This window comes from Salvia hispanica, unplaced genomic scaffold, assembly GCF_023119035.1.
Source record: "Salvia hispanica cultivar TCC Black 2014 unplaced genomic scaffold, UniMelb_Shisp_WGS_1.0 HiC_scaffold_650, whole genome shotgun sequence".
Taxonomy (NCBI): domain Eukaryota; kingdom Viridiplantae; phylum Streptophyta; class Magnoliopsida; order Lamiales; family Lamiaceae; genus Salvia; species Salvia hispanica.
The window spans coordinates 33994-48120 of NW_025952411.1; the positions used below are offsets into that span (position 1 = coordinate 33994).

The 14127-nt window shown below is 33.2% G+C and overlaps 1 pseudogene; it reads right to left on the reverse strand.

Moving 5' to 3' along the window:
* Positions 1 to 1829: 1829 nt before the first annotated feature.
* On the reverse strand, positions 1830 to 9068 carry LOC125199732 (annotated as a pseudogene).
* Positions 9069 to 14127: the final 5059 nt, after the last annotated feature.

Here is a 14127-nt window from a genome sequence, read left to right on the forward strand (position 1 = left end):
TCTTCTCAACTTGGGAAGTGGAAAATATCTGTGATGGTTGCATGTTCAACTTCAACACTTTGTATTTTAATCATTCAGTCTGCCGGAAATTTTCCTCCGTACATATTCAATATGCGCATAAACAATAAAATACTCCTTAAAAAACTCCAATAAAATACTACTCAAAAGTTGTGAAAATTTTTGGTTTTTTTGGTGTTTAAGAATGAAACTTTCCCCTTTTTTAAAATCCATTTTTTAAACTCTTTCCCCTCTCTTACTTTTTTTCTCTTTTTTCCCTACCTTTTTTTATTTTCCCGTTATACCTTTTTAATTCACCTCCAATTTTTTTAAACTTAAAAAAGCGCTTTATTCTTAAGGGGGAGGGGATTACTCTTAAAAAAACTTTTTTTAGGTAGTATATTAAAACAAAATATATTTAAAATTTACTACATCCGTCCCCAAATTTTGCCCAGTTACTATTTGATTTAAATTTTGACACACTTCACTTTTTACCAATTTTGGTAGTGAACTATTTAATTACAAATTCTACTCCATTTTATTATAAACTAATACTCCCTCCGCCCATAATTTGTCACCATTTGACCGACACGGTTTAAAATGAAATGAAAGTGGTTGAAAAAGTTAGTGACGTGGTCCTACTTTTATATATTAGTTTTATAATAAAATGGAGTGAGAATGAGTTAGTAATATAACCCACTACCAAAAATGGAAAAAAAGTGAAAGGTGACTAATTTTTAAGGATGGATGAAAATAAATGACAAATTTTCGGGACGGAGGGAGTGCTTTAAAAGTAGGACCCCCCCCACCACTTTTTCAATTCACTTTCTATTACATTTTTAAAACTGTCGGGGCAAAAGTGTGTCAAAATTTGGGGACGAGGTAGTATACTCTCTCCGGTTTTTAAAATAGAACCTATTTCATTTTTGGTCATTCCTTAAAAATATAAACTTTATAATTTTTATTTTAGGACAATGGCCCAAAACCATAACTTTACTTTACTATTTTTTCTTTCCTCTCTTTTACTTTATTCTTTTTTCTCTCTTATACTTTTCCCAAATTTTTACATACTTATCAATACATTAAAATCCGCCATTTCAAATGTTTCTATTTTTTAAATATGAATGGAGTATTATATTACAAAACTTTAATGTTTAATATAGTTTATTTTTTGAAGATTGTGTGTAAATTAATTGTACCTGTATTGAATTAGTTAGGCCCCGTGCGATGTGTGACGATGAACTATATTGTAACCGATGAGTACATATTCCATCCATGAATAATAAACTCAACTCGACTGACACGGATTTTAAAAAATTAATGAAAGTTGAATGAAAATAATAGTGGAAGATGAGTCAAACTTTTATAATACTACTAGTTTTAATAAAATATAAATGAGATAAAAGTAAACGAAATGAGTTCATTACTAAAAATAAAAAAACAAATGAGATGTTTATTGATGGACGTTTCGACAATGACAAAATGAAATAATAGTACTAATGTATTGTTAATAACTATGACTTTTAGTATTGTTATATTGAGTACTTGAATTAGTTTATATTACTTCCATTTCGCTATTAATTCACTACATATGATTGATATTGACTTCGATTTTATCCAATTACTAGTATCATACCCGTGTTATGCAAGGTCCATTTGATTCGGTTGTGGATTCAGTTCAACCGCAGCTTCTCCAAAAAAATTGTGTGTGTATAGTTCTTGCTTTTTATGGTTGAGAACTCGAGCCGGATATATTCTACAAACACAAAAAAATAATACACACCCTTAGGAATATCTTCATTTTCGGTAGAGACTTTGTATGGTTGAGAAGCTCACTCTTGCTTCGAAAGACCTCTCTTAAGATACGACCCTTCCTCTTGCAAGAACTCAGCAACTGGAACTACGACGCCTATCCATGAAAAATAAAGTAGTAAGTGGTGAATTTTTAGATCCAAATACCAATATTTATAGTTCCTGAAATGGAGAGTTTTATCCATATAAACCTATGTGAAACATGGTGAGTGAGTGAATTTCACTGCTCCAAATGGTCAAATTTATAGAAATTTAGTATTCTTTGGCATTCTTCTCAGGTTGAATATGACTTCTTTGAATACAATTCATTTTTATAAATTAAATGAATAGTAAATATTTTGTTGACTAAATTTCCAACCTTTCGGATTAGGGTCTATTAATGAAAAACAATTTTGGAGCCGTTACATCACCGGATGCACACATCGGACTCTAATGACTGATTTGGTATTGCTAGGTGTTAGATCATGATGGGATCGTGGAAAATGCATTCCAATGACATTACATTGGATTTGTCTCCATGTTTAATTAATTCGTAAACATGCACGCACCATACTTGAATGATCGACAAAATAGTACTATGTTGTAGATCGTTAAGGAAGGTGAATTCCTTATTTTTTAAAAAAAATGTGATGCAATGAGGAAAGAATGAAGAAGTGAATTATAATTTTAAAAAATGCTACGTATTTATAGACATAAAATATTGAGAAATCATCATAAACGTAAACATTGCCGTTACAAATAACAATCAATTATGTTTCCTATGAATTATTGGGATTATTATAATATAACTATTCATATGAGTTGTATTACATAGTTGCAGTCACTATTTTATTACTTTTACAAATGTTTACAAATTTTTTGAATTAGTGTAGCGGCCGTCAATATTCTTAATAAACATTCCTTAACGATCTACAATATAGCACTACTTTTGTCTCAATTCAAGTATGGTGCGCATGTTTATGAATTAATTAAACATGGAGACAAATCCGATGTAATATTTACTATTTTTTAATGTTAATTGTTCAATAAACCTTTATTATATATACTTAATAGTATATTATAAAATATGGAATAGTATAAAATAAAACTTTCACATCCAATAAACTTATGACTTTTGTGTATTTAATTTGTAATGATGGTAATTCTTTAAATATACGTTACTCCTACTATGAATTATAACCTTGTATTTTAATGATAGAGTCTACACCATATTAACCTTCATGACTGTAACTGCAATGATAATCATGAATAACTGCAATGATAATCATGAATTTTTCCCAAAATTTATAGTTATTTAAATTTATATCCAAAATTTATAAATATTTTAAAGTAAGATCAAAACTGCCTTTTATATATGATAGATAGATTACATGAGATACAATAACTGAAAATGATGTAGTTGAAACTTAAAAGGTAATCTTGTATCATTAGGATAATCGACATATCAACAGGAGTATATTGCTAACACCATCATTTATAAGTATTTTGCTTCCAAAATATAAGCACCTAGTAATAATAAAATAAATAGATTACACATTATCATTATAATATATTTATATCATGTTTATTTAACTTTTATCTAATTTTTATTTAATTTATGAAAACTCAATATTATTGAACATATACAATAAGAAGGTGTGGTCTAACTTTTTAATTGAAATTAACATCGTTTATCGTTAGTTTGGTTTATGTCGATCTTTTTTCTAGTAATGGAAAAAAATTAAAGTCAAATATTTTCAAATCAAAGAATTTATAAATGTTTAGACAAATAAATCAAAACAATTACAAAGTAGATCCTAAAGGATCAATATATTTATGAAAAAAATGACATGGTTTCTTCAATTAAATACAACAATATATTTGTTATACACATGTGATCTTATTTTTTGTTGTAGTATAATATATAAAAAAAATCTATAAATTATAGAACATGTTATAAGTATGATCAAATATCTTTTTCCAATAATTTACCACAATCTCATCACTATATAGTACTCCTTATGTTTGATTTATGAGATTGAGTTTCACAATTTAATTCTAAATGAATAATTAATAATATGATAATTAGTCATGCTAATTGAGCGAAACCATAGAATAATGGATTAGTTAGTGGAAGCAGCACAAGTGTTGGCGCAGATAGGGAGATGGAGAAGAGAAACCTGTAACATAAACTTCAATCGCAGATATAAACGAAAACACACATATTTTATTGGGCAGTAAAATAATCAGTGATTTGTGGTTTACATAAAAACGGGTACACACTTGACATAATTGGTCACAAAAATATCCAAAAATTTAAAAAAACTTTTGCATTTGCAAGGTTTCTAACCACCACTTTCCTATAATAAAAAGGGCCGAAAATAATAAAAAACACAATCAAAAAAAACCCCCAAAAAAATAAAAACCCTTTAAAAAAAAAATAAAACTGCAAGCTCACAACAAACCTGGGCCCAAAAAAGAATATCAAAAAAATTAAATCACAAACACAAAAAATCCAACTATTCATATCAGGCAGGGAAAAGAACCCAGACGACAGAGCCGCCCTTAGAAACCCTAAACCCCTTATAAATATTAAGTTTTGGGGAAAGGCTGAAACAAGCCCATTGGCAAAGCAAAGGGAGAGATAAAAAAAACCGTAAGAATTTGCAACCATATAAGTGGGGGGAGGGTGTTCAGAATAAATGGAGCGACATCTTTAGCTTTTTCCCCTTTTTCCATTTAGAAGCTTGAAAAAAGGGCCTTGGGGACACCCCAAACTGTTTCTTTGAACTGGGCCTAAGATGATAGGGTTTTGTGGAAGGAGACGAGTAAGTAAATGACAAATTTTTTTAAAATTGTTTGACTATTACCACAGAGTTTCATCCTAAAACTGATTGGGGGATAAGTGGGTTTCATTTTTTTTTTTACACCAATGGGAAAGCTCTCCTTCCCCCTAAAAAAAAACCTATTTCCATTTTGGTTCGCCCCTTTAAAAAAATAGAAATTTTTGTAAATTTTCTAATTTAGAAAGTGGCCCCCACAACCCGGGAAAACCTTTTCCCACTACTTTTCTGATCCTTTCTTACTTTGCCCAATTTTTTTCTTTTACTTTCCCAAATTTGGCAAAAACCCATGTTTAAAAAGTTTCATTTTTCAAAGACGGGGTAGGTTTTTTTTTTTTTTTCAAATTGTCAACAGACTCCCTAAAAAAAGTTTGTGATGGATTAGCCTGTATTATTTTCATCTCTAGCATCCCTTCTCGCTTTGTCAGATCAATGTCGGAGACAGGATGGGCCACGCCTTTGAGACGCTCATAGGGATACACAGGGAGTCCTTCCTCCCTTTCAGCTTAAATTTTCCCTTTCACATCTTCCTGTATGGGTTCTGGTTTTTAGTTTTTTGGGCCCTTGTTCTACTTGAGTTCTGCCTTGAAGGGCCTCTTAAAATTTAGGTCCCTTGGGGGGCCCTCCCCTTCAATGCCAAGGAAGAAACATTTCAACCAACATCTCGGGAGAAAAAAAAGCAAAAATGATTTTTAAAAAATTCTAAAAGGGAGACCTTTTTGGGGAACGAGGTAATAAGACTTGACGAGCAGGGGGGCGGTTGTTCAAACTCAACCCTGGGGCAGCTAAATGAATCTGGGGCGCCCAGAATCAGGTGTCACAGATTTGGGAAACCTTTTTTTACCTTTGGGAGGGAGGGGAATTTTTTTGGGCATTGGCGTTCTAAAAATTTCCCGCAGCCAGAGCATTGAAGGGCGGAGATCTGCCTCGAACGAACTCTCTGGGGGCAAAAATAATGTTTTTGAACGCTGTGATTTCTCTGGTGCAGCAGACCCCCCGTAGAGACCGAGTTCTCCTTTTTGGGTTTCTGGGGAGGGGAAGAAAAAAAAATTTGTCTCTTAAATACTATTAAATAGTTTAAAAACCATCATTAGCAAAAAAGACCAAAGGAGGGGGAAAAACTGCTTACATCCAACAGCGGAGCGCCCCCGGGTTTCAAGGATTCTAAACTTTTTTGGAAAGAATTCCCCGGGGCATCTGTAACCATACAAGTTAAGTGAGTGAAAGGCAAGAGAAAATTCGAACTAAGGTGTCTACATAAAGCGGGATAACATACTGCAGATTTTGAGGAGTCCCAAGAAAAAAACGTTAAAAAATGGGGGTTCCCCTCCTTCCATAACAATATACATTTATTTGAAGTGATAATGTCTCATGAAGAAAATCACGCTCCACAAATTTCAGGAAGTAATAAAGTATCAATGGTTTTCAGTAAAACCCCGAGAAGAAAGATCCAAACTTCATAATGATCGAGTAACAGCTTACATCTGGAATTAAAAGCATTTAACTTTTTTTTCGGGGTTTCCACTTTTTCCCCCAAAACCCAAACTTAAGTATCGGACATTTTCGGGGAATGAATAATTTTGGCCATCAGATCCCTGGCCAAAGTTGTACACCTCCGTCACCTGCAACATAGTTTGTGATCGATCATATATCCAGGGTTTCTCATTAACACATCAAAATACTAGTCAAATTTCAATTCTTTTTTTCCCTCTATATAGCCATGAAATTTTTGTGTACCTTGAGATCTCCGGGACATTGGGCCAAAAATCATGAAAAGGGGAAAACAAAAAAAAAGGGGATGGATTCACAAGGCCCAAAAATAAACACGGTTGTAAAATCCAACAGATCCCCCGTAAAGGGTTTGCACGAGAATAGATGAGGATCGCTCTCTGCTTCTCTAGCAAGTTTTCCCCCGGGGTATTCTGATTTTCCCCCTTTTAAAAAGTCCCAAAACTTTTTTTGACTCAGCACCTTCCTTCGGGCATTTTGGGACGGGTATTTTAAAAGGGTTTTTTCCCCTAATAAAAAAAAACCCAAAAAAAATTTCTTGCAACTGAAAAAAAACATTCTTATGCAAGTTTCAAACCTTTATAAGATCCAGCTGCCTTTCAAAGTTCCGGGGTTTGGGTTTTTGGAGACTCCCACCATGTAAACACAGGGGGGCCCGTTTATGGATGGGGCAGTAGGAGGAATTTCTGAAGAAGCCACCAAAAATCAGTAAAAAAATAAAAAATTTCCCCAGGCCAGGGATAAAGAAGAGGAGAAACTGAAAAAAGCACATGAAAAAAAAGTGGGGCCCCCGGGATTTACTGGTTCGACTTGAATTGATTGCATATTTTCAGGTCCACTTCCCTGAACCCGAAATAATGCAGTCCTTCCTCCTTGTATGTATCATCGGGGTTCCTTTTCCCCGGGGAAAATTTTGGGTACCCCCAATAAGACCCCCTGGTAAAGGGAAGATAAAATTATTTCACGTCACAAAGAAAAAATTTGGATAAAAGGTACTATAATTTCCCCTGTGTTTATGGTGATGAACCCCCAGCCCTTTAAAGACGATAAAGATCTGAAATATCGCAAAGAACTGGTTTGGGTTTCACTTCCTTCATAGATGCAGCCTAGTGAAGCACAAAATTAATTAATTACAGGTTGGAGACAGAAAGTAGCTTTGGGACGAGAAAAATCATAATAGAATTATTAAGAAAAGGTAATGTGCCTGGGGGTGGGAATTTGAGAGCCCCCCCATTTTTGGTTGCCGGGAAGTCGCGGGGATGCCCTATCTTCCTACAGAGCAAGATTTGCATTATCAGTAATTTTATTAATAAATACATACTTCCAAAGGTTAAAACCAAATAATATAATGGGGATATTGGTATATTTTTCCATATGAATGCCCCCTTTTACACTGAGTTTCCCCGATCCAGGTGCCAAATTATTTTTTTCTTTCTTCACCAGGATAAGAATATTGGAAAATATAGCAATCTCCACTGTAGAATTTGGGAAAGGATCAGAAGCTGAGAGAAGAGTTTTTTTTTCACCTTCACACGCCAAACCTAAAAAATCGGGAAGGGTAAAGTAACAAATTATTCAAAGCACTGAACCCAAGAAAAAGATCATTGTGACAATTTTACCCGCCGTCTGTTTGCAAATCACCTGAAAATTTCCCCGGTGCAGTCTATATGAGGTTGGGGTTTCCCTTCCCCTTTGGGCTTTCTGCCTTGGGGAGACCCTTCACGTTAATCCCTTGGGGGTTTAGAAGTGTTGGGACGAAAAAAATTGAACCAAATGAAAAGGCCTAAAAAATAAAAAAGGAAAAATATTCGGGAATTTTGATGATGTTAAGCAACCCAACGAAGAGGACCCAAATACTCTGTACTAACTATTAAGAAATGCACATCACTGACCCGCAACTTTCCTTTTTACCATCTTTTTGACAAGGGACCCCTGTTGGGGGGGGCCTGAGTTAAACCCCTTTTAGCTAAAAATCACTGTCTCAAACCCCAATCACACGGGACTGAATTTTTTTTCTATCTTTTACTATTCAGTAATTCCCGAAGTGGATATAAAAATGTTGGGGGATTACAAGTCCAGATGAAAACCAAAAAAGCCAAGAAGTTTGGGCCCTTTCTTCCAACATTATTTTCAGCTTTCCTTTTATCAAGAGAAGTATTTCTTCCCCCTCCAAACAAAGATTTCACTACCACAATCAAGGATATAAAACAATAATATGTGTCCAGTAAATTTTTGTCCAGGTATCAGCCCCCATAGTTTTTTCCTTTTTTTCGATCCTTGACATAACACAATGATAAAAATTTATGGTTGCAAGGGAGATTGCTTATTTTCATAGACTTTCAAATAAAAAATTTCCTAAAGATGACAAATATTAAAAATTGACAGCTATTAGAGGAAAATTTAAATTTCCCCCAATAGCTTAGATGGAGCTGCATTGTTACTTTGGGGTTTTGGGAGGAGGATTTCTTTTGGGAGTGGAGCAAAGCCACCAAAGAATCCCCAAAAATTTTCCAGTATCAGCATCAGCCATCAATTTCCCCGGGGCATCTGCAGTCAAAAAAAAATTTAATATGGATTCCCTTTTCAACTCAGTTATGGAAAAAACCAATTAGTGGATAGTTAAGATAAAAATTTCTATTTCACATTTTCCATCATGATAAGACTTTAATGTACTGAACAACTTCCAGAGCTTTTAGCCCCTCTTGGGAAAGCAAGAGTTAGAGCCATTAAATTGATATATTTTAGACTTTTTTATCAAGAATGAAAAAAGGGCCCTTGGGGGGATGAGGATCGAGCAAAAGGCACCTGTTCAATCACAAAAGAAAAAAATGATGCATATGTACGTACTAAGAAGAAAAGTCGTTAGTGATTATAAGCTGATGAGGATGGGGGGACCTCTTTCACATGAACAACGTGTTTTCCTTGCATACAAACAGACGGGCTTTGGGGTTCTTCGGGCCCCCTTTTTTGGGGGGCCGCCTTTTAGGCGACCCACCTTCTTGAGGATTAGGATTTTAAATAAGAAAGGAACTTCTTGTTTCTGACCTTGCACCCCGATTAGCAGCAGCCCACCCAGTGGGGATCTAGCTCGATAGTTTTGATCGCTGTAAAATGGGGTTCATCCTGCAGATGAAAATACTTAAAGAATCAGAAAATATAGCCGGGAAAAAGGCCGTAATGGAGGTAAAGGAGAATAGAATAAAGACTTTACCTGATTTGGGGCCCTTTTGGAAAAAGAATATCGTGGGTAGGGACCAGTTTTTAAGGCTGTTTCTGGAAAGGGAAAAACAGGTCGGGAAAAAAATAGATGCTTTTGGGGGATAATCACAATTACAGGAGCTTAAAGATTAAACCCCGATAAAAACTGAAGTAGCATCATCTAACATAGAATTTTTTTTTGAGTCCAATGCATATGCATGGGGTTTTAGGTTTCGGGTTAAAAACAAGGGAAAAATTAAATAAAAATGTTATTTCCCAGAAGCAACACACGAAATATTTTGTTTTTTAAAATTAAAGAAAACAGGATTTTGGGATCTTAAAGGGGCATGAAGAAACATAACTCAACATTCGAAAATAATAATTAAGAAAAAAAGAAAAAGGGGTCCCAATTGGGGCATGAAGAAAAATTAGCTAAACACTTAACCCCAAAAAAATTAGATGAGCAATCAGGCATACAGACATGGGGATTGAGATAATAAAAATAATTGAGATGCAAAAACCCCCTAAGGTATTCTGAGGTGAGATAAGGAACCAAAAACCTTCAAAATCAATAGGGAAACTCCCCGGGAAAATTTCCCGGTAAGATTTTGGGACGAAACAGGGTAAAAATTTCAATTCCCATTCTCATACCACTAGACAAGTTAAGGAAAAAAAACCGAGTACAGAGCCTTGATACGATATTCAACAGAAGAAAACTTAACAGGGAAATTTAGACTAGGGCATATTGTTAATTTAAGGGTTTTAAAAACAATATAAGTATTTTAAGGGGAAGAAAATTAACATGGGGAAAACCCTTTTTGTCCGGCACCCCGGGGAAAGGGAAATCTAAGTTTTTCATTGAAAAGCCATATTGTTCCTGCAACTAGTATAAGTGTAGATTCACAAAATCAACCTGGAAAATTTTAAAATCTTTTGGTCCGCTAAAATAGGAACAGAAAAGCCAAAGTGGCAGAATTTTAAAAGCATTACAAGGTTTGGCAACCAAGAAAAATGAAAAACGCCAAGTTTTCCTTCTAAAAAGATTTTTCTCGCATTAGAGAACCAACTACTGGGGAAGCCTGATCAAAAAAGAACATGAGAAGTGCTGGGAATAGCAAAACATAAAGCACATGATTATTCTGAATTTAAATTTTTAATAATTAAACTATTAGCAAAATAGTAATAACATAGGCAAAGCAACTAGCTTTAAAAATAAAAAGATATGGGAAAATCGCCATCAGAAATATACCGAATAAGATCCCATCCAAATCTTTCATGCTAACCAAAGAGCCTTTTTGGGAAAACATGAAAATAAGTTCAAAGGTCACCCCCAACAAAATAGGAATCAATAATTTTTTCACTTTGAAAGTATCTAAAGGCCAGAGATTTGGGGGTTCAATCCAAAATCTATTGGGCAAACTAATGCACTTTCTCCAAAACTTTAAGCCCTTTGCATCGCCGAGAATAGGGTACTCTCCTCAAACACTGTCTTTTTCCAAGCAGGGATTCAAAATTTAAAACCGGGTTCTTTCTGTTCAATAAGTGTTCAACACCATAAGTTACAACACTTACATCCGACATTGAAAGACAGTTTTTTCCCTAGGCTAACTAACGGTGCTTTCCTTTGGGGGATGCTGACAAATCCATAATCAACTAAACCCCTTTACCTATGCTTCTGTGCTTTCGCATCATATAAGTCGACAACTTAAAAATTCCATACACCATATTTTTAGCTACAACGTTCATCCCCCAAACCAATTTGGAGGATGCAAACTAAACTAAATCAATTCTTCTGCACTCCCCCAAAAAAGACAACACAAAAAAAAAAAAAAATTGAGTTGGTACCAGACGAATGCTTTCCCCCCCACTTTCTCGGGGTTCCCCCAATTTTTTGGGACTCACTGAATCATGAATTTATGCCCCAATGAGTAAAGACAAACCTTTTTTCCCTTTTCGATTCAGCAAACAAAACAGCTAACATTTTGGATTTCGGACACCAAAAACATCAAATACCAGTCCCAATGCATCATTATTTAAAACCATCACGCAGAGCTTCCCCTTACCAAAACTCAATTTTTTTTATCAATTAAAAAAGCCCACATTCATTCAGACATCAAATAACTTACCGAAACCGCCAAATTAAGTAGAGGAAAAAAAGAGATTCCCCTTAAGCTTTTTAATTTCCTTTTTTTATCTCTGTTTAGAATTTGAAGAGCCAACTTGAAACGAATACTAACAAACCAATCTAAAAAATCAACTAAAGCCCAAAAAACCCCCAAAAAAATGGGTCCTCAAGAATACTGAAAGAAAAAAAAAGAATTCCGAGGGAAAAGGGGAATTTTTGTGATAAAAAAGAGAAAGATAGAAGGGGAATTTATGATTTATGAGGTTTAAAGGGTTCCAATAAACAGGCCTAAAAAGGGCCCTTTTGCAATTTTATTGAAACTGGGATTAAAAAAAAAAAGAATCCTCAAGTATTTTAAAAATTTTTTATTACAAGAATTCCGGAATATTGAAGAAAAAAGGGAAAAAACACGAAAAAGTTGTTGATCCCAATTGGGATGGATTTATGGATAAGTTTGGCTTTCCAACCCATCAAATTACTCAACATTTAAGTCATAACTCATTTTTTAAAAATGTGCTTAGTTGCTTAATTACAATTTATAAGTAGTGTTTAAGGGAAATGATGTTTGGTGTTTTTCTTCTAAATGCAAATTTATTACAAACCATAGTACTAATTGGGATGGTAAATCCATTTCCCATTCAAAAAATTGATCTATTTATCTTAATCTAAGTCTAAGTAGTATAAAAATTAATAGAAAAAATATATTTATGCTCGTGTCGACTTTAAATAATTAAGTATCTACTCTTGCTTCTTTTAGAGTGGTCCATAGACTTGAAACCAAAAAAAAAAAAATTAAGTTTTTGTACTTTGAGTGTAGTAAAGTAAAGTGCCTTAATTTCGACATAATTAAAAAAGTGTGGAACGTATTTTATACAATGACACCATATTTAAACATGAATGAGAAGAAATAAAATAAGTACTACATGCACTTGATTCATCGAAAAATAGAAAATTAAATATAGCTAAATAGTGTCAAAATTTGAGTATATTTTAAAATAAAGTTATTATACTTAATACTCCAGTAATCAATACTTATAACCAAACTTGAAGTTAAAAAAGTTATATATACCGTTTGCAAAATTATCAAATACAATATTCAGTTCTTAATTAACTAAAGTTGAAATTAAATGTAAAAACTGAATATATGTCTTAATAAACCATTATTAATACTAGTATTAAAACACAACAATTTGAAATTGAAGACAAAACTATAATATATGGACATTAAATAACTTAAATTAAATTGATCTGAATATATGTGTCGTCCAATATGAATAATTTAAATTAAATTAATTTGGAAATAACAATATGAATAATTTAAATTAAATTAATTTGGAAATAATATGCAAACCTTTTTGTGTCGATTCGCATAATTATTAATTTTAATTTAGTTAAAAGTTAAATCATATTACTACACTAATCTTTCTACATTTACTCCTACAGAGAAAGAGTACTAAATTGATTTAAATAATATGCAAAACCTTTATCCATCGATTAACACAATTTAGTACTCCCTCCGCTCCATAGTGATGGAGCAAAACTTTTCAAGACAGTATTAAGAAAAATTGTGTTAGGTAGTTAAGTAAAGAGAGAATAAAGTAAAAATAAAAAGTGAGAGAGATGAGATAAAAAAGTAAGAGAGAAAAGGCGCTGAAAAATGTGTTGACTTTTACTAAAAAAACGACTCTATTACTACAACGACGAAATCAAAAACGCCCATATTACTAATAAACGGAGGGAGTAGTATTTTTTTAGTTGAAAGTCTACTTTTAATTCCAGAATCATGTTACAATTAATTCCAGAATCATGTTACAACTAATCTATGTACAATTAATTCCGGACGGAAGGATGCAAAACCTTTATGCGTCGATTCACAGAATTATATGCCTTCATTTAGTTCAAATAATCATATCACATTAATGTTTCAACATTTAATTACGATGGAGGGAAATACGGAAAGTTCTATGTTTTATTGATTTGATTTAATAAATAACAATAGAGGGGCGTGCGAAATTGGGTACATGGTAAACCCACTGTTATTATATTGTTATTATGAATCATATATTAGTACTATATTCAATTGTCATTAGGAAACTATATTGTAATTCCTTGAATATCGATATAATATTTGTTCCCTTTCTTTTGGACAATACAACTAATACTTTTCCTTTTTAGTGGCATATATGTTTCGTATTCAGTTTTGGTTTAAAACTTCAATTCCACTTTTTGTTCAAAATTTCTCTAATATGGTTTGAAAATAAAAATGATTGATAAATGCCAAAGTTTGATTTTGACTACTACTTGATAATTGAAAATAAAATTATTTGCACTTAAATACTTGACACACACCTCATTAAACCGACATCATTACTTGTAAAATTTATACGCGAGCTTTGGCATATTTTGCTTTTGGTCACGGATGTTCAGAAATCGAAATTAAATTCATGAATTTAAAGGCATGGCATGCTATTTTATGATGAAATATATTGTGCAATACTGCAATGTGATGAAATTTAAGCATTGCTATCTTTGTTTTAAATATATTTACTTGTGAATTTAGTTTTAGTACATTTACAAGAAAATTAATACAATGGGTTATGTTAGGCCTACGTTACCCTACTGACAACCTATGCATTGCAAGATGCTGGGCACATTTCCAAGTTT